This window comes from Parus major, chromosome 12 (genome assembly GCF_001522545.3).
Source record: "Parus major isolate Abel chromosome 12, Parus_major1.1, whole genome shotgun sequence".
NCBI classification, from domain to species: Eukaryota; Metazoa; Chordata; class Aves; order Passeriformes; family Paridae; genus Parus; species Parus major.
The window spans coordinates 8386099-8408746 of record NC_031781.1 but is presented as its reverse complement, the minus strand read 5'-3'; the positions used below and the strand labels follow the sequence as shown (position 1 = coordinate 8408746).

General features: G+C 44.8%; 1 long non-coding RNA gene across 1 annotated transcript; it reads right to left on the bottom strand.

The window, feature by feature from the left end:
• Window positions 1–5050: 5050 nt before the first annotated feature.
• Window positions 5051–15414, bottom strand: LOC117245044. Its single transcript, XR_004499192.1, has 2 exons — window positions 12440–15414; window positions 5051–12351 (listed from the first exon to the last, which is right to left on the bottom strand). It is a non-coding gene; the product is annotated as an uncharacterized LOC117245044 (long non-coding RNA).
• Window positions 15415–22648: the final 7234 nt, after the last annotated feature.

Genomic DNA, 22648 nt, shown 5'->3' with positions numbered 1-22648 from the left:
AACCCACAGCTCCAATGCCAGCACATCCCACCCTGCACCCTGTGGCTTCGCTTGTGACCGGCCCAGGCACAGGCTTGGCTGGGACCCTGAAGTCAATCCAGTGCATTTCAGCCCAATATAAATACCATGACCCTCAGCCAGTCCCTTCAGAGGGGGTGCACCTGGCACAGTCTCTTCCTATCCCAAAGGCAATTCCCAAAGGACCATTGTCACATACCACAGGCAGACCCTTTCAGCTCCCAGGCATTGTGAATTATATAAAAGGTGACTTCTGTCCCCAATAATAGGAGCCTGAGTGAGGGAGAGGGAGGGGAGAGGAGCCCTGTTGCCCTTTATCTACAGAGCAAGAGGCTGTGACTGCAGTGCTCTAATTCCAGGTGACATGTGGCATCTCTGAGGCTGCAGCACTGATGGAGCATGAGATGGTGCCTGACACATAATCCCTGTGCAGACACCTTTATCAAGGGGCTGCAGCAGCTTTTCATTCATCCCTAAGATCAGCAAAATCCAAAGTTTAAGATAATTTTCTGCACCTTGCTCTGGAGGGAGGACAGCTTTGGAGCTTTTGATTTCAGGTATGAAAAATGTAATTATGGATAATGATGCCTTTTGCTGTAACCCAAGCAAAAAACCTTTCTGTGTTTCATGGCTGGTCCCTGTGCCCTAAAGTAAAAGAGGGTTTCTGCTTTCATTACAAAACATATTTGTGTTTAAACCTGTAAGGTCTTCTCATCTGTGAGCTCTCTAGTGGCCAGCAGTCTCTCCTGCATCTGGTGTTACTTAGCCAGCATTCTTTTTTCTGTGTTGCCTGGGGGCCAAAAGTACTTCCCAAAAGGCAAAACATGGGTTAAAACTGTTTAGAGAACAAAACTCTGTTAGAATGTTTTACTGGAGTCCGGGGAAATTACTTCTAAAATACATACACATAATATTAGCAGCAATAATAGAGCTTTAAAAAGTTCACTGTAAAAGTAATGATGTTTCAGATGGAGCCAGCATTTCAAACCCATCTGTATGGAGATGACATCAGACACATGGCTTATGTTTCCACTTTTGGTGGTGTGAAAGAAAATACACTGCTACACGTACTTACCTTTAGCTCGTGTGTGTGCTTAACTTGGGCAGTTTGGTTGGCTAACTGCTTGAAGTCAGAAGGCTTCACTTTCACAGAAGGCAAAAACTGGTGGGTTTTTTCATTTACAGGCTTCTCAGCTTGTATCAAAACCATCCCTCTCAATCCTCACTGAGTTCTGCCACTATGGCACTTAAATCCACTATTCTATTTAAATTATTATAAGGTGACAAATTAATCTAGTGTGGTGGTGCATACACCGGGGATCTAGGACATGGTGAATGCAAGACCTGTTTCAGCAGACATCTCACAGTGCAGATGTTTACACCGTTTACACTGCAGATGTTTAGGCTCACCTGGTTGCCATCAACCTTCCATCTTCCCGGACAGTTCAGTGAGGGGTGGCAGTGCCACGCTGGAGCCCTGCTGGCGACCCTGCCCTCCCTCCCCCTGGGGCAAGGCAGCTTCAGCACTCTGGCTGCAGCCCTTCCCGGTGTCAGGTGAGCAGCTGCATCAAATGCTGGCGATTTCCCAGCAGAAAATAGAGAGGGTGAGTTATTCCACATGCACCTCTTGTGAGCAGGAGCCAGGTCTCATTTCTCACCCGCCTGGGAGCAGGAGCCCAGTGCGCTGTGGACAGCTGTGGGGTCAGCTGAAGGGGGTGCAGTCCCCACTGATTTGGATCCTGCCTAGGATGCACTTTGTCCAAGCACATTATACATGGCTTTTAATTAAGAATACTTGCCACTGATGGCATTTTCTGCTGGCAACTGGAACTCCTGAGGACTGTTCCCATCTGCAGAAAGGTGCCATCACCTGCAGTATAGAGGCAGGCAGTTGAGGAGGGGATCTGCTGGCATGCACACTCTGAAGCCAGTCTGAGATTTCTACATCATCTCAAAAAAGGGTAAAAAATTTAAGTCATAAGAACAGAACAATGAAAGCTGAGTAAACAGCAGTAATGGATGTTTCCTAATTCCTTAAGCTCCCTCCTATGTTTATAAATGAAAGAGAAACATCCAGAGGTTTCTAGTATTAGACCTCATTTCTTTTTTAATCAGAAATGCCCTAAATACTTCTCAGTTTCTGTTTTCACATGTCGCCTTCTCACAGAAATGACCACCTAAAGCATTCATCTTTTTATTAAAAATACAACTTTTCATTAAAAAATTACATTGGGATTTCATTCTTATTCCAATTCCATACGTTTATTTTTTTTACATGGTACAAGCATTTTTCTAAACTTAAAGAAACCCTTCTCAGAGGGGGATGGAGATATGAAATATTTTTAAGATGTAGTTTTCTTTGTTTTCCAAAGAATTTGATTGCAGGGCTAGAAAGCTGCAGAGAATAATCCCAGTGAGAAGAATAACCAAGAGCCAGGTTATTCCTAAGGCTCTGAGACCCTTTCAAGTCGGTCTGAAAACCTCATTGTTAATCAAAATAATTGCATGAGAACCAATCAGGAAATCCTGAAACATTCAGAATGAAACCTTGTCATTACAAATTCACCATCATGGCTAAAAAACAGATTATATCTGTCAAAAGCTGTGGGAAAGTTTGCTTTGTAGCAGTGGGGGCAGAAGTAAATATTTGTCCAATCTGTTTTGTTTATCCTAAAAACATATATACATGTACAGAGTTTCAATTAAACACTATTTTCTTTTTCCCCATGTGTACATCATTTGAACTGCCCATGTGAGGAGCTTTTAAAGCATCTCTCCCAGGAGTGGGAGATGGCTCTGTGCCAGCACCTTACTCAGACCATTACGCCATGGCAGGGCAGGTTGGATTGCTTTGAATTTTAAGCCTCATTTCTTTGGTCTCACCTCTGAGTCCATTTAAACATAGCTGGCCCCTTGCTGTAATTTAAAGCAATCTAAAGCAGATGCACAAAGTGCCACTGAGAACATACCCACAGATGGGTTGGTTTTGCTGGTAAATGCCACAACATCCCAGGCTGGTGATCGTGGGGAGCAGGTGCAGGAGGAAGGGGTTCAGGGGTGGGCAGGGCCCGTTTCACCAACATGCAGATTCCCCAAGTTACTGTACCTAAACTGCCTCAGAAATTGCCTGTTTTCTTGAGGAAGAGTGGTGCTGGGGATGTCTGAGCTGGTAGAAGAGCTTGAGAGGACACCAGGACAGACCAAGAGTTCAGCAAAGCTGTTTTACTGCCCTGTGGGGGTCACGAGTCCCTCTTGTACCTACCCCAGAACCCTCTGTGCTGACACCACTTTTGCAAGGACAGAGTCAGAGATACAGATGCGAAAGGTCTCCGGTCTGGGCTATGCTTTGCAACAGCTGTTTGCAAAATTAGTTTCAAAATACTTTGTTTTGAAAATGAGGTCCACACTTATAAACATGCCATTTAAAAATGCAGTCATTAAAAAAAAAAAGAAAAAAAAAAAGGTGAAGAATAAAAAGAACAAAATTCCAGCCTGTGGTTGAACCCTCTGAATCCTTTTTCCTGTGGCAACAGTGTTCAAACAGGTGATCAGGGAAGAAAAACAAAGGCTGGAGAAAAAACAAATGGTCACCACATTTAAAAACACCTGCTAGAAGTGACTGCAGCAAAAAATCATTCAGAACATTTTGGAAAATACCTGAATTATGCCCTTAATCCACCGCTGCTGCTGAGGGGGCTGGAGACCTCCAGGCACTGCACCCTGGGACTTCACTGGAGCATCCACTGATCTCACTGGCATCACATGAAAGTTCAACAATCCTCTGTGAGGTATTAAGATCATTTCAAAGTCTCTTGCATGAAAAACTCGCAGCAAAACAAAAGTACAGCTTATTTTGTCCAGATTTAGCAAGTCTTAGATCTTTATCGTCTCAGGGGATCAGGGTTCTGGTGCTTCTCCTGCCCAAGTCACTGGGAGTGCTGCCACAGACTCCAGACGCAACCAGACCTCATCCTACAGGCTGCCCTGTCGAGCTGACACCTTTTCATTTCCCAGCACTTATGGCAGCAACAGATTCACCAGAGCTGGAGAGTCTCCAGGCAAAGCAGTGGGACTCACCAGCCTCCTGCGGCTGCACAGGAGCTCAGTCACGATGGCTGCAGGTCCCTCTGAGCTCAACCCCAGGACCTGCTGCTAAACAAACCTGTGCCAGGATCCCTGTGATGGAGGATGAGCTGGAGGGGGCACCTGGATGCCCTCAGCCCTCCAGGCCAGAACCTGTGGTTGGGCTTCTCTATCCCAGCCACAGATCAGCAGTGCAGGTGAGAGATGTGTCCTAGGAACAAAAAATCTGGTTTTCAGCCCTGCTCTCTGGCTCTCCCTCCAGGTCCTTGCAGTGCAGTGAGGGGCTGTCTCACCCCAGAGCACTGCAGCCAGGACTGCACACAAGTTTGCACATAAGCAGCACCACTTCCATGTGAGGAAGACAGCTGGTTTGACACAACGCTCTATTTCAGAGTAAGAACTGGTCACAGCTACAGGCTGGTCCTCTGCATGACTGGAGTTAGTTTTCAACCCATTTCTGTGGATGTAGCAACAAACCTTTGTAACATCATGGGAGCAGACACATCCTGTGTGCATCCCCTACCAGGACCATCACTTCTGGTGTCATGAGGTTGTCCTGTGCAGGACCAGGATCTGGACTCAGTGAGACCCTTCCAAGTCATGATATTGTATGATCGTGTGACCAGGAGCACTTCCAGCCACCCACCCCGCAGTGCTGCAGCACCTCTCACAGCCATCACAGGACACTGCTGGGGACCCATCAAAGCTGCATGACAGTTCTGACTGGCTGCTTATGCTTCCACGTACACAGACATGGGTCTGCCCCAGGTGAACAGGCAGATCAGGTACTGCCGCCAACCAGGCACCTTTGTCATCCCAGCCCTTGGAAAAAATGGAGAAACCCAAAGGAAGCCAAGGACACCTAAAGAGAGGAGCAGAAAACAACGGGGAGCTATGCTGGGAGGGAAAGAGGCCAAGGAGCAGGATTACAGATGAATAACATGTGCAGTGTAATTAATCTAGATTAGTTTTTATTTTATAGCATTAACAGCCCGCAGTCGCAGCATGCGGTGATGTGGTCCCGCGAGTTCCCAGCCTTCGCAGGGCTGGGCCGGATCGCTGGGAGAGCTCCAGGCAGAGCATCAGCGCGCAGGAAGCGGTGCCGGTGACTCACCGGCTGCATGCTTGCTTGGAGACTAATCAACTAATTCAGGCACTCCGGCCCTTTCCACGGCCCCCTTCCATTAATCTTCGGGTTAAAAAGTGCAGCAGTCGCTCGAGAGGGGAAATTCCCACAGAGCAGAAGGATTTGTGCCGGGAGCCCCCTGCGCTGACCTCCTTGGCAGCCCTTGCAGAGCCCGAGGTCCGACTCCTCCGCCGCAGCCGCCGGGCTCGGGAGCCGCTGGGATTTCCGGCTCTTCCTCCCTGGGAGGCTCCGTGACCCACAGCTCCTGCCTCGAGGGTCAAATGCAGGAGCGGGATCTCGTCCTGCTGCTGGGCAGCTCACAAACACATTTTTCCCATTAAAGGTTCCCCATGGCATTTTTGGCAGATTCCAGTTTCCGCAAAAGCAAGTTGCCCGTCTGAAGTGCTTGGAGCCATCCTCACCTCCCTCCCAGCCTCTCCCCCACAAACTCTGGAGAGTCGGGGTTCTGCTTTCCCTAGATTACAAATTGCCACATGCTGTCCCATTACCAACAGGCACTATTCCCAGAGGGTCCACGTGTCAGTTGTGCCTGGAGATGAATTAGAGCTTTCCCAACTTCAAAAACGTGAAGCACAGTTAAAAATTGTTTCTTAAAAGCTGAGACAGAAGAGCTGCACAATGCCACAAACAGCAGCAGCAGAGCAGGGGATGGTGGAGACAGGCTCTCCTGGAGAGCGATGTGCCACAGAATTCCATCTGTGCTCCCCTTTTCATCCAGGACAGTCTGTGTTTAACATTGTATCATCAAGTGGCAAACACCTAAATAATTCCAGGGATACAACCACAGTCTTGGGGAATGGGACAACCAGCGCAACTGGGGACTGGGGGTCCAGTTACCACGCAGCTACTTTACTCCATCCTTTGTCTTTATTTTATATTTGTATTTCTTCAATATAATAGAATACAACTTATTTTACATAATGTATACAAACTATATCACAGTGCTTTACAGAGCAAAGTATGATGATACATGGTGAAAACTGGGAGAAAAATGATAAGGTCCTCTGCTTTGCCAAACACCTTCTTTTCTCCCTGTTCCAGGAGACCTCCCAGGACACCCTCAATCTAGTGGGAAGCTCCCACCTGACTAATTACTGGCCCCAAGGTGAATTTGGCTCATCACCACTGTGCTCTCCTCTTTCCAGAGCACTGGCAGGGCTGGTATAGCAAAGAGTTGTTACATTTAACCCCCTGGTTCTTATCTCCTTTTTCTCACAAGACAAGCAGCAGCTCTTTCTTTTGAGCAACATAATTACTCTCCAAGTAATTACAGGAAACTGAGGGAAACCCCCCATCACTCTTTTCTCCCAGGATGAGCTGTTTTTTTCCAGAGCACATGGATGGCCCCAGATAAACCACTGGGTTTGGCAATGCTGTTTGCTGCATTTATGAAAGCGGTAAAACCATCACAACTCCACAGTACCAGAGCCAGGGTGGGATGCAGACCTGGCCCCTCCAACAGTGTCTTTGTAGCTGCTTTATGAACACATCAAGCAAAAAGCACTCACAACCATCACTGATGGTGTTACAGGATACTGTAAATGACATTGGATTGATGGCTGCCAGGTCTCTGAGACCTAGGAATTAGAGTACTCACAATGGGAAAAATAGGAAGTTCTTGGAAGCTGGGAGAGAGCAGGATTGTGGACAACTGGGTCTGAGAGTCACACACACAACAGAGAAATGGCAAGGACAGACAGAGGGAGACTGACCTTAATGCCAGATGAAAAGTTTTCAGATGGATCCCCAAGGTGATCCCTGTAGGAATGCTGAACACAACACACACTTCTGTGAATACGTAACACACACAGCAACAAAAGGAAAGTACTGGCCATGGCTTCCCTCAGGCCCTGAGCTACTGCAGAACATCACATTGTGAAACAGGGCACTGCTTTAACACGTAACTTTAATGAGTAATAAGAATAATAAACCACCCATTTTCCATTCTCTAACCTAATGGAATAAATGTAGAAATTCCTAGCATTTGTACAACAATGCCATGTCCAGAATGATCAGGATCCCTTTCTGCAACAGTAAAATGGAACACACCCATGGCAGAGCTTATGACAATGGGCAGAAAAAGAGCAAAGGCAGACACGTAGGAGTAAGTTTCCCCACAACACTTAAAATAGAAACATAGGTCAAATATATATTTGATGAGTAGGAAAAAGTGAACAAGGAACCAAAGTTTTCCTAACTTCAGAGTCCACTTCCTCTCCTAATCCCTTTAAATCTAGATCCACATCAATGAATCAGAATTTGACCTAAAAGCTTTGCAGCAGGAGAATTAGCCAAATGCTTGAATTAAATATTGCTTATAAAAACCTATTTCCTTTTCTTAACAGCAAATTTTCCAACTGGGAAAAGAGTTTGAGGCCCACATGCTTTCTAAGTTTGGAGAATTAGACACTTCTCTCTCTCAAATCCCACCCCTCATACCCTGGAAAAGATACAGCTTTACACATCAAATTATTTTCCAGGAGAAACTCGCCAGGATATTTGCTTAAGCAGGAGGATTTCTCTACATCTACATGGTTTTTGAACAACCTCTTAATTTATGACCACACATCCTGTGGTCACTGAAAGCACTTTGGGTATGATGGGACTCTGCAGGCCCTGGTGGCTGTTGTTTGGCATTCCAGGACTTGCTCCTGACCAGAACCTGGTGAATCTGCTGGGGCTCTCCTGGGCTCAGCGGCTGAGGGACAAACCTACATTGACTTAACTGCAAGGTCAAGTGCTACTGTGAGGCCACTCCAGCACACAAAATAAATACCTCAGACTCTGCCCACATAACTGCACTTATCAAGAAAGTCCCAATACAACCTGACCAATAAACCCCATGTCCCCCTCAATTTTATAATGTATTATGTAGTTATAATCTCAGGAGCAAAGCAGCCATGGCTTGCTGACACACAGGAATGAATCCTGTGCAATGGCCTTCCTCACAAAATAAACACATTGCCAGATCACACACTGGCAAAGGCAGGGGAACCCAAACTTACAAGGCTTTCAAGAAGTGACTAAGACTTAGGGGATAGAACTGGGTCCTACCTGACTAATTTTGCATTTAATCACTGGAGGTACATAAACTTTTATCTCTACTGAAAATTTGGGCATGATACACAAGTGATAAAGATGGGAACTGTAATCTCAAAGAGTAAAATAACAAAGCATATATTAAATGAGTACTGGCTGGTCCATGTGAAGCTTCTTTTCCAGAGAAGGATATGACTATGATTAAAAAACATTTAAAGTCTAAATAGGACTTTGGTTACCATGTTAAGGTCCTGTTTTTTTAGTCCATCAATCATCACTCTTGGCTCAGCTTTCAGCTGCAACCATATTTCAGACCATGGAAAGGAGGTTGTATCTTCCCTACAAGCAAGTGGAAGACCATCAAGTTTAGCTAACGACGGAAGATTTGTCTGTGGGAAATATAATAATTCAAGTTTCCATATTGGTGGCACAACTGGAATATCTAAGTAATGCTGTGAGTGTTTTCTTGGACTCATTTTTAGATTACTGCATAAAAGGAAACACTTTGAAGTTCTGGCAAAAATCAGAACTGGTAACTGGTGGTTTTATATCCTGCTGGGCCTTTCAGAAGCCATGGGCATACATTTAGAACAGCAATTAGGTCAAGCTTTTCTGTTGCTCCCAAGAAATGTAAAAACATTTTTTTGAGAATTCTTCCTTAACAAGAGAGAAAAAGGAGGCAGCTCTCCCTGCATTGCTCCTGACTTTCAGGGGATGACTTTACATGATTTACAGGAGTTTGTGTGCTCGGGGCCTGCTCTGACACACGGCAAACCAGGGGACTTGCAGCGGGCCCCTTGCTAGGTCTGTGCACACACACAGACTCTTCCCACCTCTCCATCACTCTGCCATGCTCCAGCCATGGGAAATGTGTCCTGCAGGCTCCTCCAGAGAGCTTCTCTGAGCCTCTGCCCGGGGCCTTATGTTCTTGCAGGAACACAGGGCCATGGTTCCAGGCAACTGAGACCTTCCCCAACTCCCCCAACATTGATGGCAATCTATTAAACAGCTTTTCCTGTACATGGGATTCTTGCCTGCCATGTCCCACTCCCTCCACAGAGCAGTTAAGACATACAGCAAACTTCATCCACAAGTTATATTGGCGGGCAAACAAGAGCCAGAGGGCAAGACACAATAAGAAGGGACAAAATATCAGGAATCTAGCATGGCACCAGTTATCTTAGATTATCCCATGATCTTAGGTCTTTTTGCTTTACCCCCCCACCCCCTTGCTTTAATTGGATCAATATTTTTTAATGAAATATTTATCACGTCTTACTGATTAAATGTAATTACTTGCATTACTCATTTTTTTTCAGCAAAATAGGTGGCAACTCAAAGCATAATTTCCTAGGAGCTCATGCTCATGGCATGCTAAGTCACACTGATTCCTGTTCTAGGTGTGCAAATAGAGATATGTCAAATTTTGAAGGACACAGAAGATCCTAATAAATACCCCCAAAACAGCCTTTCCTCAGAAAGTGCTATAAGTAGATATAAGGAGCACTGAGATAGTCTGGAAAAAATAAATTGTATCCTAAGGCAGCGATGCTTCAAACATGTGCTGAAGCCCATAAAAATAAGTTAAAGGCTGTGTTGACAGACAGGATGAAGGAAAAATCTGTTTCTGGGATTAGTAGTTACAAAAGGTCTTCCAGATCCTGGAATAATCATAGGATGAAATTTCCAGATGGCTCACCAGGATCTTAGTAAGACCAGGGAAGAAACACACATCCCTACAGTTACCAGGCACAGCAAATCTTCTGGATAAATGGTATCTTAAGCATACTCCTGAGAATTGCCACATGATGGTGACACCCAAAATCTTCTCCACACAAGGATCAGCTTCTCCAAAATTGGTCCAAATCCTCACCTTCCTGGAAGCAGGAGGAGTGAAAACTGCTTCTTGTCCTACATGTCAGCCAGGACACCAGCCCTTAGCCTGGGCAGAACCACAGAAGGGCACACTGAGGATCTGTTTGGGGCACTGCTGTAATTCTACCACAGTGAGGAACCAGTGTGTGTTTGTGAGATGCCCCAAACCATCTCACTTCTGCCCTCACACCAGCTGGGTTCACCTGCTTTTATAAAGTTGCTGTTTTGAGATAAGGGTGAAGACATTGGGTAAGCTCAGATCAAAGCACAAAGTGCCATCAGGGAGTTACCCCTCCCACAGCGAGCTAGGAAAGACAGAACACCTTCAGATGTGATCTTCCTCAGGTTCAAGTGTGAAACTCAGGCACTGGAGCAAGCGAAACCTGGCAGAAGCCATGAGAAGCAAGCTGGTGACCTCCCCCAAACCAGCTCGGCAGCACTGGAGCCCTTCACATGGGCAGGTCCATGAGCGCTTCCCCTGCTCCAGCTGAGCCTGGCAGCAACAGGAAAAGGCAACTACAGGGTGAGAGAAACCAGGAATCTGACCCAAAAGTTTGCTGAGACAGCCCTGGCTTAAATCCAAAGAAAAATGTCACCAGCTACTACATAAGGAAGGTTGGGGAAATGCTTCTTCTGCCCCTCGTATAATGCAACATTTGCCTTCATTCACAGAGGAAACAATTCAAAGAGGACAGAAGGTTCTCTGGTTCAGGGCACGGCTAGAGGACACTGAGCTGTGGCACCTGCCAGTGTCCAATGGCACTTAACCCAGCCTTTCCCATGGCATGAGGCCAGGTTTGAAAGCAAACTCACTGGAAACAATCACTAATGCTTTCTAAACACTTGTTAATTTTTAAACAAACAAACAAGCCAACCCAAAGAACTTTCAGCCTTCTGTCCCTGTCTGACCAGCACAGATGGAGTCACTTCCTGACAGCAACAAGAGGCACAGAGACATGTCCCTGCCACAAGGCAGCTGCTAGGAAATGGGGAGCTCTCGTCTGCTTTCCTCATGGTAATTCACTACAGGAGCAATGCTTTACAGTAAATATGGCACAGAAAATCCAAGTGAGCAAAAACCAGGCTATTCTCTCTCCAGCAGGCAGGTCCATGTGTTGCTGCACTTGTGCAGCTGGCACAGAGGTGGAGCATGCCAATCTGCAACCATCCCCTTTGGAGAGAGAGCACCCATTCAGGTACAAAACAAGTGCAAGAACCCAGCCAGGCCAGTGCTCTTGGCTGCTCACAGGACATCTTTAAGGGCTGAATGACAAGCTGTAGAGCAGATGTTCACCCTTGGCAGTGACTCAGCCATACTGTGGTGTATGGTTTTGCTTTTTCTGGCCAAAAAGGATGCACGTTTCCTCCACGCTGTGTGATGGAGAAGGGACTGGACGTGGCTGTGGTGATATTTTCTAACAGACATCAGCAAACCCCCCCCCCAAGTAGGAAACCGAGTGCTTTACTGGCAGCTCAGCAATGACCTGAACACCATCCCCTGGATGAGTAACACTGAATCCCGGGAACAAGGCAGCTGTTCCCATCACTGGATGGGTCAGGCGTCACTTACAAAAGGCTTTTGGAGGAGTGCAAAAGCAGATTTCTGGCAGAAACTGAAAGTAGACAAAAAAGCCAGCTCTGCTGCTCTTCACACTCCCCAGCAGGCTGCAAGCACCAATTTTTACACGGTTTAAAAGGAAAAAAAAAAGTGATAAATTTTTGCAGTTTGAATTGGAGTAAAGTCAGATTCACAGAACTTATCTGATTCAGGATACAGCATCTTTCTTAAATATACACACTTGAAAATCAATCACACTTGTCTCATAAGGACACTTCCTAAAATTTGCTCTCCTTTAACTGTTTAGGGTTCCAGTTCTGCAATAGAAGATGATGTCACTGTTTACATAATTAAAGGCTGTGGTGCTCAGATCAGATGTAGCAAACCAGTCTCTTTCCTCTTAAAGTTATTAACCATGTCTACTTTCTTACAAGCTTGGGGAGTGTAAGAACTGGCCAGGGCATAAATAGAAGCACAGACAAGAAAAGGTGCAAAAAGTGACCCAAATCACATACTTGACACAGATTCCTTCTGTTCTTAGAAATATGGCCATGTTAAAAGTGATGTAGCTCTCATTGCTCTCACTCTGTCCACAGCAGGGAGATTAAACTTCTGCACAGGAGAGTTGCAACTGAAAAATATTGTCATTACACTGAGCACAAATAGCTTTTTCTTGAACATTGAGCATGCACGTGGCCTCCCCTCTCCCCCCAGCTTACATTTTATGAGATTTTTGACAGTCAGAGAAAACTCTCCTTCCATATGTTCAGGATGTTAAGATTTCAACCTCCTTGCAGCAGGAAAATAAAGTCATCTTCTTTGTAATGTCACAGCACTGAGCACACACAGAGCACTGAAACAGTAACGCATGAACTGATCTCTGCCATTGTGGAAAACTGCAGGGATCCCGGAGCAGGTCTTGTTCCTGTCATGTCTGCAGATGCTCTGTTAAGGACTCCAGGGACATAGAGCAATTACTAGGGTTTGTTTCTGCTTTCCAGGAGCAGTTCTGTTTAGGAGAGAATAGAAAGGGATTATTTTTACCTTATACTTTGGATTTAGAGGGTGTGAACTGAATTTTTCTTCTCACAGAGAGACATCATGTAACAACTCTTCCAATGCCCTGTAATGGGGTTGTTCCTTCTCAGCAGTGCCCAAAAGCCCAAGGGCTAATGAGGGCAACAGGCAGGGCCCAATTAGCAGCACAGGCATAGGGACGGTTGCATTTAGGCCACACACTGAGTCTAAAGAGTTTTTTTCCTTTTGTTTTAGGGGCTTTGTTGATTTGTGGGTATTTTTGCTTTGAGTCTAGAAAGTTGACATCTGCTTCTGGTAAAATTAACAAACTATTTTATTTGTCAGTAAATGTAGATTGAAACAGCATTGAGAATTGCATTGTCTGGGTCTGCAGGATTGTAGTAGTGTCAATGAAGCATTTTCCACTGGCATGTGTACAGAGAAAGAAACATTTAAGTGAAGATAATTTTTTCCATATATATTATGTACGTTACCATATACAAGTGAGAATTAGACAAAACAAAACTAGAACAAAGATTCTTTTAAGCTTTAAAAGGATCTTTGTCTCAGCCATAGGGATGGCTCAAGCCAAGCTCTGTGGATGAGGCAACGAATGAGGCAACAGATGCATCAAAGGCATCTCACTCACAGAACACAGTTTAGCCAAGGCAGGACTCAGACCACGCAGGGGATGTACTGGCACCAACATCATTCTTGCTACAGCAGAAAAGATGTTCCCAGCTCTTACCTTCTCCTGATGCAGCCAGGCTCAGGTGCACCCTCCACTGTGCCCTACACAAACCCTGGCACTTGGGCCAGCAGAGCTGCTTTCACCAGGGGCTCTGCCCCCTGCAGTGGCACTGTGCCTCCATGGCAGCATACCCAGCTGATTTCTGCAATGTGACCTCCACCAAATCCCATCCCACCGTGTTTCCAGCAGCTGTGACTGCCCAGACCAGAGACTTTGCTTCCTGGACACCTTAGTGACTGGAAGGGCATCTCCAGTTAAAATCCCCTGGCAACTATTTTATTGTTCACTTGCTTAATGCTGCAAACAGAGCTCCAGGTCACCTCTCTGTTGTAAAAGGCAGGAGAAATCTTCTGCATTCAGGGCAAGGGAAGCCCGTGGACCTGGCTCTTACGTGATGGTGGAAGGTGCTGGCCCTGCACGGGTGACAGGAAGCCTCAGGTCACAGCGGACCCAGGGGTCAATGCCAGGAAGGGGATAAGAATGGAGCAGGCTTCCCATGAGGTTCAGGCGTAGGGCAGGAAGGCAGATATTGCCTGTGAGGCCCCTCTCTTGCCCAGTGCATTGAACATGAAACAGCACCTTCCCTCTCGCTGCTCCCGAGGTCACACAGGGCAGCTCCCTCTGCCCCGGGCAGCAGCTGGGGCTCTCCACCACCAACCACACCGGCTCAGGCAGGCAGCAGACAGCAGCAGAGGATGGGAATGTTCTTTTGAGGCTGGAAGAGTACTTTTTCCCCTCTGTGGTAAAACGCAGGAACATCTTTCCCAGACCAATTTGACCCTTTCCTTCCTGATGTGCCCCCCTACCCCATGCTTCTCCCTTGCATTGTGTGGGAACGCTCCCCAAAACACGCTGTTTTCTCCTCATTTCCTTCCTCTCAAGACACCTGGAGCTTCCTCCTGCAGGTTCCTGCCACTCCTCATGGTGATACAGACCAGGTCAGGCTTCCCAGGACACCGGTTCATTGTCCAGGAAACCAAAACAACCAAACATCCAGCACAGGGCTGCTGGGGAGCTCAGAGACAACACAGCTACCAGGGCTTCTGTGTACTGAGGGTGACAAATAATTTATTTCAGCAAAACCACCCTGACATATCTGAGGAAAAACAGAAGCAGCGACTACCAGCAAGGACACCCCCAAGAAGGCTGTAGGGGAAGTATTCTTCACCACAAAACATGTTTTGAAATGTATTTGAAATTTGTGATTTGACATCTCAAGCTGTTAGTAGAAGCTCCTTGATTAAATGAGTCAGTTTTGGATGCATTAAGCAATGCAGCAGAGGAACAAAAGAAAAAATCCTCTCCAGCTTCAATGCCAGTTTTAAAGTTACTGGGAGGCAGCCAATATGTTTGGGGAAGGTTTTAAACACCCTTTTTCAAACTAAGATGTCTCAGCAGAGATTTGTGCACACAGTACACACCATGAATCACAACTCCAGCTTTACCCTTCTAATACACAGAATTTTAAAAGCTTAAAATACCTTTATCTAAACCTCTATCCCATTAAAACTGCATTGAGAAGCACAAAGCTTCATCCCATTAAAACAGAATGTACAGATAAGTGGAGTTTCAAGCTGTGCTACACCAGTTTGTGCCTGTTCCATGATCATTTGATTCAGGAAGCCATGCAAACACAGCTTTGCTCATCCACTGAATGTGCACTGTAAAAGAGAAACTGGGTAAATACACTTAATCACAGAATATTCTGAGTTGGAAGGGACCCACAAGGATCATGGAGTCCAACTCCTGAATGATCCATACAGGGATCAAACCCACAAGCCTTGGTGTAACTGGCACCTGCTCTGAAGAGCTGAGCTGATCTGTCCCAAAATCATTGCCCAATTTGGACTGAAAGGGACCTTAAAGGTAATTTCATTTCAACCCCCTGCCATGGGGTAGGGACACCTCCCAATAGACCAGGTTGCTCAAAGCCCAATCCAAAATACTTCCAGGGATGGGACATCCACAGCTTCTCTGGACAACCTGTGCCAGGGCCTTACCACCCTCACAGGGAAGGATTTATTCCCTATATCCAACCTAAATGCACCTGTTCACATATAGAGCAGACTCCAGCTGAAAGCCAACTCCACAAGGCAGACCACAGCATGCTGAGATGCAAGAGCCAGACACTGTTTTTCACTGATGTGCATTCACAGCCTCCTCAGATGGCTGGGCACTGGCAGACACTGGAGCAGCTGTAATCACCTGTAGAGCAGAACCCACATCACAGCAAACCACCTCAGCCTGGGACTGCAGAGGAAAGCAGCTCTCAGCTGCAGGGAGGCAAGGCTGGTGTGTGCCTGGGTCTGCAGCCACCAGCCACTGACCCCCAGACCTCCATAAACACAGGGCTGAGCTGGAGCTGCTTTTGAGCAGGTGAGATACCTGCAGGCAAGATTTGAACAGCCACAGATGGCTGAAGGACTGGCCCTTCTCACACTTAAAAGGGCTTTGTTTTTATGGCTTCTCAGCTTTCATCAGTGAGAAGCAGGAAGAGTGGAGTGGTGGTGTCCCCAGCCAGCTAACAGGATGTGACTCTGCCCTGAGTCATCATCCGCTTTCTCCTCAAGTGGGGATGGCTCTCACACCTGGGCCATGGACACCTATGGCCATACTCATCAGGACAAACCCACTGCTTCCCAAGCTTGCACTTCAGAGGCTGCAGGAAACAACCTTCACATCACACAGAACTTGGTATTTTGAGAGTATCTTCACAACCAAAAGGACTGAAGAACTCCAAAATGTGCTCAAAATCTAAAGAATAATACAGCAGTTTTCTGATGAAGTGTCTGAGCTAGCAGGGTTGCACTGAGGTCTTACTTAAGTCCAAGAAATTAAAACATTAAGCCACACAGCTGCAGAATATGACTAAACAAGCAATTATTGTTCTCTATTTTACAATTGAAAACTTACCATGTTTGAATAATCTCCAGTGAAATGTATTTCATGGGAAATGGAAACAATTTACATTAAATGAACCAAATGAACACCACTGTTACTGAGTCCACATGCACATGAGCAGAACTGAGGTGCCTCAATTGAGAATTACCAATGCTGTGGCTCATCTTCCATCCTGACAAACTTTACAACAAAGATTTCCCTGATATGTTTCCCTGCCCATCTAAGGCAGTCATTCAGTAGCAGGGACGTCTCACAGACTCACATTCCAAGCAGATGCAACATCCTACACATCTGACAAAGCAATTCAACTCTCACCAAAGAAACATCCCAGAAGTGCTCATTCAGATGGAATTATTCCAGTATTTGTTTTTCAATTACTGGAAGAAACATCAGTGTGGGGTAAATAACTTTTTACCACTCTCTACATTTCAAACGAGACACACTATATAAGACACCAAAATTTTTTTGGCATTTGTCTACTAAACATCCTCCTGAAGAGGGACATGGATGTGCTAAGGTACACCCTCACTTCCTGCAAAGGCAATCACGTAAAGTAATGATAAGGGAGATTGTTAATAATTTATTATTGGCCGGGACACAATTTTTCCAAAGAAGAATTACAGTTCAGAGATGTCTGCAGGGGAAGGATGTACTATTGCTGCAACATGTAGCACAGGCACACCAACACCTGGCCAACCAAGGCTGGAAATGCAATTAAAAAATGACCGTGAAGTTGCCACAGGCTATGTCTTTGCTTATGTGCCACTGCAATAATTATGAAGTGGAAAAAAAAAGAACAATAAATGTCTCACAATGGCCAACTACAGTTGGATTCCAGTCAGCTTTTGCAAAAGAAAAGCTGCCAGTCAGCTGTGGCTGCTACACTTACAAAAGAAACACCAAACACCTTGAATATCACACCTACTGAGCCTGGAATATTGAACCTTTAAAAAGGAGCGAACTCTATCACCACCTTTTACCTGTAGCATTACTCGGGAATAAAATCATTCAGGGTCTAAGGAAGAGCACTCTGTGCTGGTGTTGGGAGACAGGAATTCCAGTCAAACTTAAAACACACTAAGCACTACCAGCAATGTCCCGTGAAGAGCAGCAGATATATTTATCACCTTTTTAGGCTTCCTTCCCCTCCAACCATCTACTGCATCTGGAAGAATATTTTAATGCTAACTCTGACTTTAACTTTTTTAATTGAAAAATAGAAGAGACAAGCTATCTGGGTCTAACACCAGGACTTATTGCTTGCCTGGAGTGAAATGATGTGTACCTAAACTGCACCCTGGGGTGGATCTAAACCACACAGTCTCCAAACAGGGAGGAGACTTTCCTTCCTCAAACTTGCTGAAAACTATGTGAGTGACTCATTTAATGTCCTTCTCTTGAGTCAGCACTGAAATAGAGCTCCAGAATTCCCTCTGATTTACAGTGGAGATAAAAGACTGTAGGATTGTTGGTCTTGTTAAAGGATGACCTGTGACTGATCCCCTGAGGATGTCTCACCACTAAACCCATGTAACTCTTGCACAAACCAAGGCTGCATTCCTATCCTGTGCTCCAGCCCTTCTCTCCCTGGGTTCAGACCCGTTGGAGCCCAGCTTTACCACGTCACACACAGGAGGGAAGGTCATGTGGCTGCAAATTCCATTTGCACAAAGTAAACAGGTAAATAAATTCTAATATTGAAATCAGTTTTAATCAATTCATTAGTTAGTAACATGTCTTCTAACGCAGTAAAGCAGAGTGTAGCAGGTTCAGAAGTTGTAGAGTGCTGAAATTTGGAGTTAGGCTGAATGAAAGACTATGTACAATACAAATCAGCTTTCTGTTGTGATGTAAATTTATTCTCATAATTTTTACCATTTATTCATCCCAAAAGACATATTGCATATTTGGAACATTTTTAAAGTAAGAGCCACTGTATTCAAGACAAGAAGTAGTTTTGTCACATCAAAACTGATGACATACTCAATAAAATTATTTTCCAGAGCAAGAACTCCTTACAAGAAATATAAATAGAATATAAACTTCATAAATGATCTAGCATGAAAAGATTAAAATAGCAAATTCATTCCATACTGAAGGCAGTACTTTACCACTCATAGTGTGTGTGCGGTGTTCCTAAAAAAAAATCCATGTCCCAACAATGGGCACTGAAACAAATACAGGTAAGCTTTTGGTTACATTTTATTCCAACAGAACAGAATGAATGGATGACTTCACTCTTTTGTCTCAATTTACTGACTAATACAGTCAGGTAATAAAACATTGCTTTTATTTAACCCAGGCTTTGGATTTGTTCATCAGACACGATGAAGGGATGACACGCTTTGGCAGTACATTGGCATTTTCAATGTCTCACCTGACATAACACAGGAATTACCTCTCCCTGCCAACATCTCCATTCCCACAGCTGAGAACCATTTACCCAAGAATCTCAATTACACCCTCACTCTCACTCTCATGGCTGCTAACCACCTGTAACCATGTCCTGATCCACCACATGCAAACGCAATCCCAGAACAGCACGGACACACATCCACATCCCTCGGTGCCTTGGAGCTGAGGCACAACCAGCTCTGGAATGATGCTCACTGAGCACACCGAGAAACTCAGTCACATGAACAACCTTCAATCTGAAATGCTTGGAGAGGGCAGTGTCAGTAATGTGCAAACATGCTGGGGCTGAGGGAAGAGAGTAAAATGTCTGATCCTGGGAAAAGGACTGGCTTTGCTTCACTCTAAAATGTAAGCAAATCATAGAACAATCTATGGGAAGCAATCAGCAAAAAATTCAAGAATATAAAATAATTCATACCTGTCAAAGCATTTAGAAAATAAAATTTCCCTTTTCAAAGTTTTTTTTTTTAAAAAAATGAGTTTATTAGTGTTATTAAACCAAGACTTCTGTAAATTATGACATTCCCATAAAAGTCAGATTGCTACACCACTATCTGTCACTGTAACTAATAATGCAGGCTACAGAACAGCTGTCAGTTTGTAAAAACTAAGTGAAGGAATTATTCTATGAATATTTTCCCTACTGTGCTTCACGGATCAGTTTTTCTCTCAGTACTGTTCAACAGTGTATGATCAATAGTCTAGAATAAAGCTTCAGGAGCAATCCCTATAAAACCTGAAGGGAAAAGAAACCCTGTCAATGCTGTGCTGAACAGCCATGGGAACAGGCTGCTGCTTGGGCCTGCTGCCCACAGTGGTTTCTACCAGACAATATTGCAAAGTCAGATACCACAGGGTGCACCTCATACTGGGGTGATATGAGGAGTACAGTGATTTGATTGACAAGGTTAAAATCTAGAAGTTGGAAGTCAAGTGAATCCCCCCAAAAAAAAGTTCTGGTAGACAATCTAACAAGAATACCAGAGCAGGATATAAAGCTCGTTGTCTCTTCATCTGATGTTAGTAGGTAGTAACTGTAAGGACATGTTCTATTCTGGCATCTACTCTTCAAAAGAGAACATTTGGAAAATTAAAAATTGTTTAAAAAGCTGACAACAAAAACTACAGGGATGAAGAAAAAAATTTAAAAATTCAATCCATTCATATAAAGTAAGACTGGAAGGTATGATCATGGTATGTCAAATCCCTGGATCAGGACAACATTTGCAGCAAAAGAACATCCTCCAAGAGAGACGTACTGCAGTTCAATTTTTGGAAGCCAAAGGAAGATGAACTCAAGCAGAGGGTTAGGGATTGGTTTGGGAGTTTTTTTTGAGAGAACAGTAGATGCTCACGTACCTTATCTACACAGGCAACTGATCCTTTTTCTGAAGTTCTTAAAGCAAGAATTCTTTTTTTTCTAACAAATGCTGAACTTTTTCATGTTCTACTGCTGCTGATGAAATCAGACTGAAGTTTTATGACTTACGATATTCAGATTAGTGATCAGATGAGTTCCCCTCACCTTTACAAATGGGAACTTGAGCCTGTAATGTCCCTTCCCATCAAAACCTGTGTTTCAACTGCTGATTTACCTCCTTCTGTGGGGAGCCTTTAGTTGGACACTGGTAGCACCCAGCTTTTAAGCAGGAATGGGTGCAGCGCCTCTCTTCCAAGCAGAAGAACTTGGCTCTGTTGGACAAACCTCTGCTCACTTTCAACAAGCTGGTACAAAGTAAAAACCCAGGAAGCCCAGAAAAGAATCCCCTATACTGCAGCCTAATTCCCCCACCAGAGAAGAAAGAGGAATTCTGTGTTGATAAGCATGTGCAAAGAGGGACTGGGATGAAAAAAAATCAACTGGATCTGAGGAATTCAATGCAGCTGTTTGCAGGAAGCAATCACCCTTCAAACAGACCCAGAGGTATATGCAAGAGAGAAGGAAGGAATATGGCTTCTAATTCTGTTACATGATCAATTGCTATTATTAATGGAGACTCGAAATTTTGAGACAGTTGCTAATGAAACACTAATGGTGGATGAACAGCCAGAGGGAAGAAAAGGCCTCTGGTGAAATCCAGCCAGCTCCTGCAGAGCCAGTGCAAAGGACAGAGGCTTCCCAAAAGCCATAGTGGTGACCTGGTGTTTTAAAGCACTCAGATGCTGCTGGTGGAATGAATTCAGCAGTGGATTTTTCATGGAGAAGATTCAAGCTGAAGAAATGATTCTTGAAGTGGCAGAACCCTATGGATTAAGGCAGGAGACATTCAAAATCTTACATAAAGCACACAAATCTGGAACAGGTAACATATTCAGAAGACTTGATTAGAAAAATAACATAGGGATATAACCCACAAATACACATGCAGGTGATTGATTACCTTTGCTTCAGCTATCAGTCATCTGATACTAATTCTCTGTTGTATGAGAACTCTTGCAATATATATTGTGCAGGCTCACAATTCTCCATTTAGCACCAAAAAATCCAGACATTCTGCAGAAAGGATGAGGCAAAGACTCTGGAAGAACGCATTTAATTCAGCTACAAGGAACAGGAAAATCACACTATATTTTTCACATATTTATATTCTCAAATAAAAGGCCTGCTATTGTAGTCCCCATGTAGGTAAATTCTTTCAGAATTTTAAAAAGGTGCCTCACTCAAGACACCAGGACAAACCTGAAGAAGTGTTCAGATAGTCTAAGATTTATACTGAATCTTTCAAATTGAACTAGCAACTGATAAAACAACTCTCTAACTTTGCTACTATGAGGAATCTTTTTAAAAACTGAAACTTCAGTGCAAGCTCAGAGGACTTGTTTTACAAGTGGAGCATCTCACATGTGTGAAAAGCTGCTCGGTATACTAACTCCAAGGCTTAGCTAATCAAGCCTTACAAAAGAAAGAACCTAAATATGAATGTAGAAGAGCACACAGATTTACCATTTAAAAAAAAGCAATAAAAAACCAGAAAGGTTTGTGCAAGGAGTCCTTGCAAAATAACTCCACTTGGTGTTTTAGTATCGAAGCACTGAAGAACAGCAGCTTCCCAGTTACCCAACCCTTCTCCAGGGATTCTCACAACACAAGAGTGAACTGTGCATTTTAGCTCATTCCTCGTCATTTTGAACATGCACATGTCAAGAAGTCCTGGAAAAGGCACTGTATTAGGGAACCACGGGTATACTTGTAAGCACAAACCCCCATGCAATGTGTACTATGCACCTGTGTATATAATATAAATATGCATACATGCACAAAATGGAATTAGAAGAATTTGCCCTTTAATACAACCATGTTGGGCCTCAAACTGCAGCTCTCTGATGCACTAAAGATTCCTGAAAACACAACATTTGTCTTTAACACAAGGACAAAATTAGGCCCCAGGCAGAAGTGCTGTGGTGCAGGGCTCCCCCAGCTGTCCCCAGGGAACCTGGCACCTTCCCTGCTGCCAGCGGGGAGGGACCCCTGGCTCTGCCAGGCTCCACCTGCTCACACCACCTGGACATGCTACCAGCAGGGAGGAGGGAAGGGAATCCACTGCAGAAGAAACAGTAGCTGAAAGAGGGACAAAGAGGGAGGTGGAGATACTAAAGAGGTGAGCAGGCAGCCCTTCTCCCAGCAGGGCTTTCCTCTATTGCCCAGGACCTGCAGCCACTGCTCCTCCCGTGACACCACCCCTGCCATGGGCACATCCACCCTGCAGCTCAGAACACATTTTCTTCCTCCATGGCAGTAAGTTCCCAAGCCTTCCATGACTCCCTCCTACCCCCACTTCCTTCTGAAAACCACAGAGGGATCAGCTAAACCAAAACTTAAACCAGTGCAAATGTGAAATAAAAG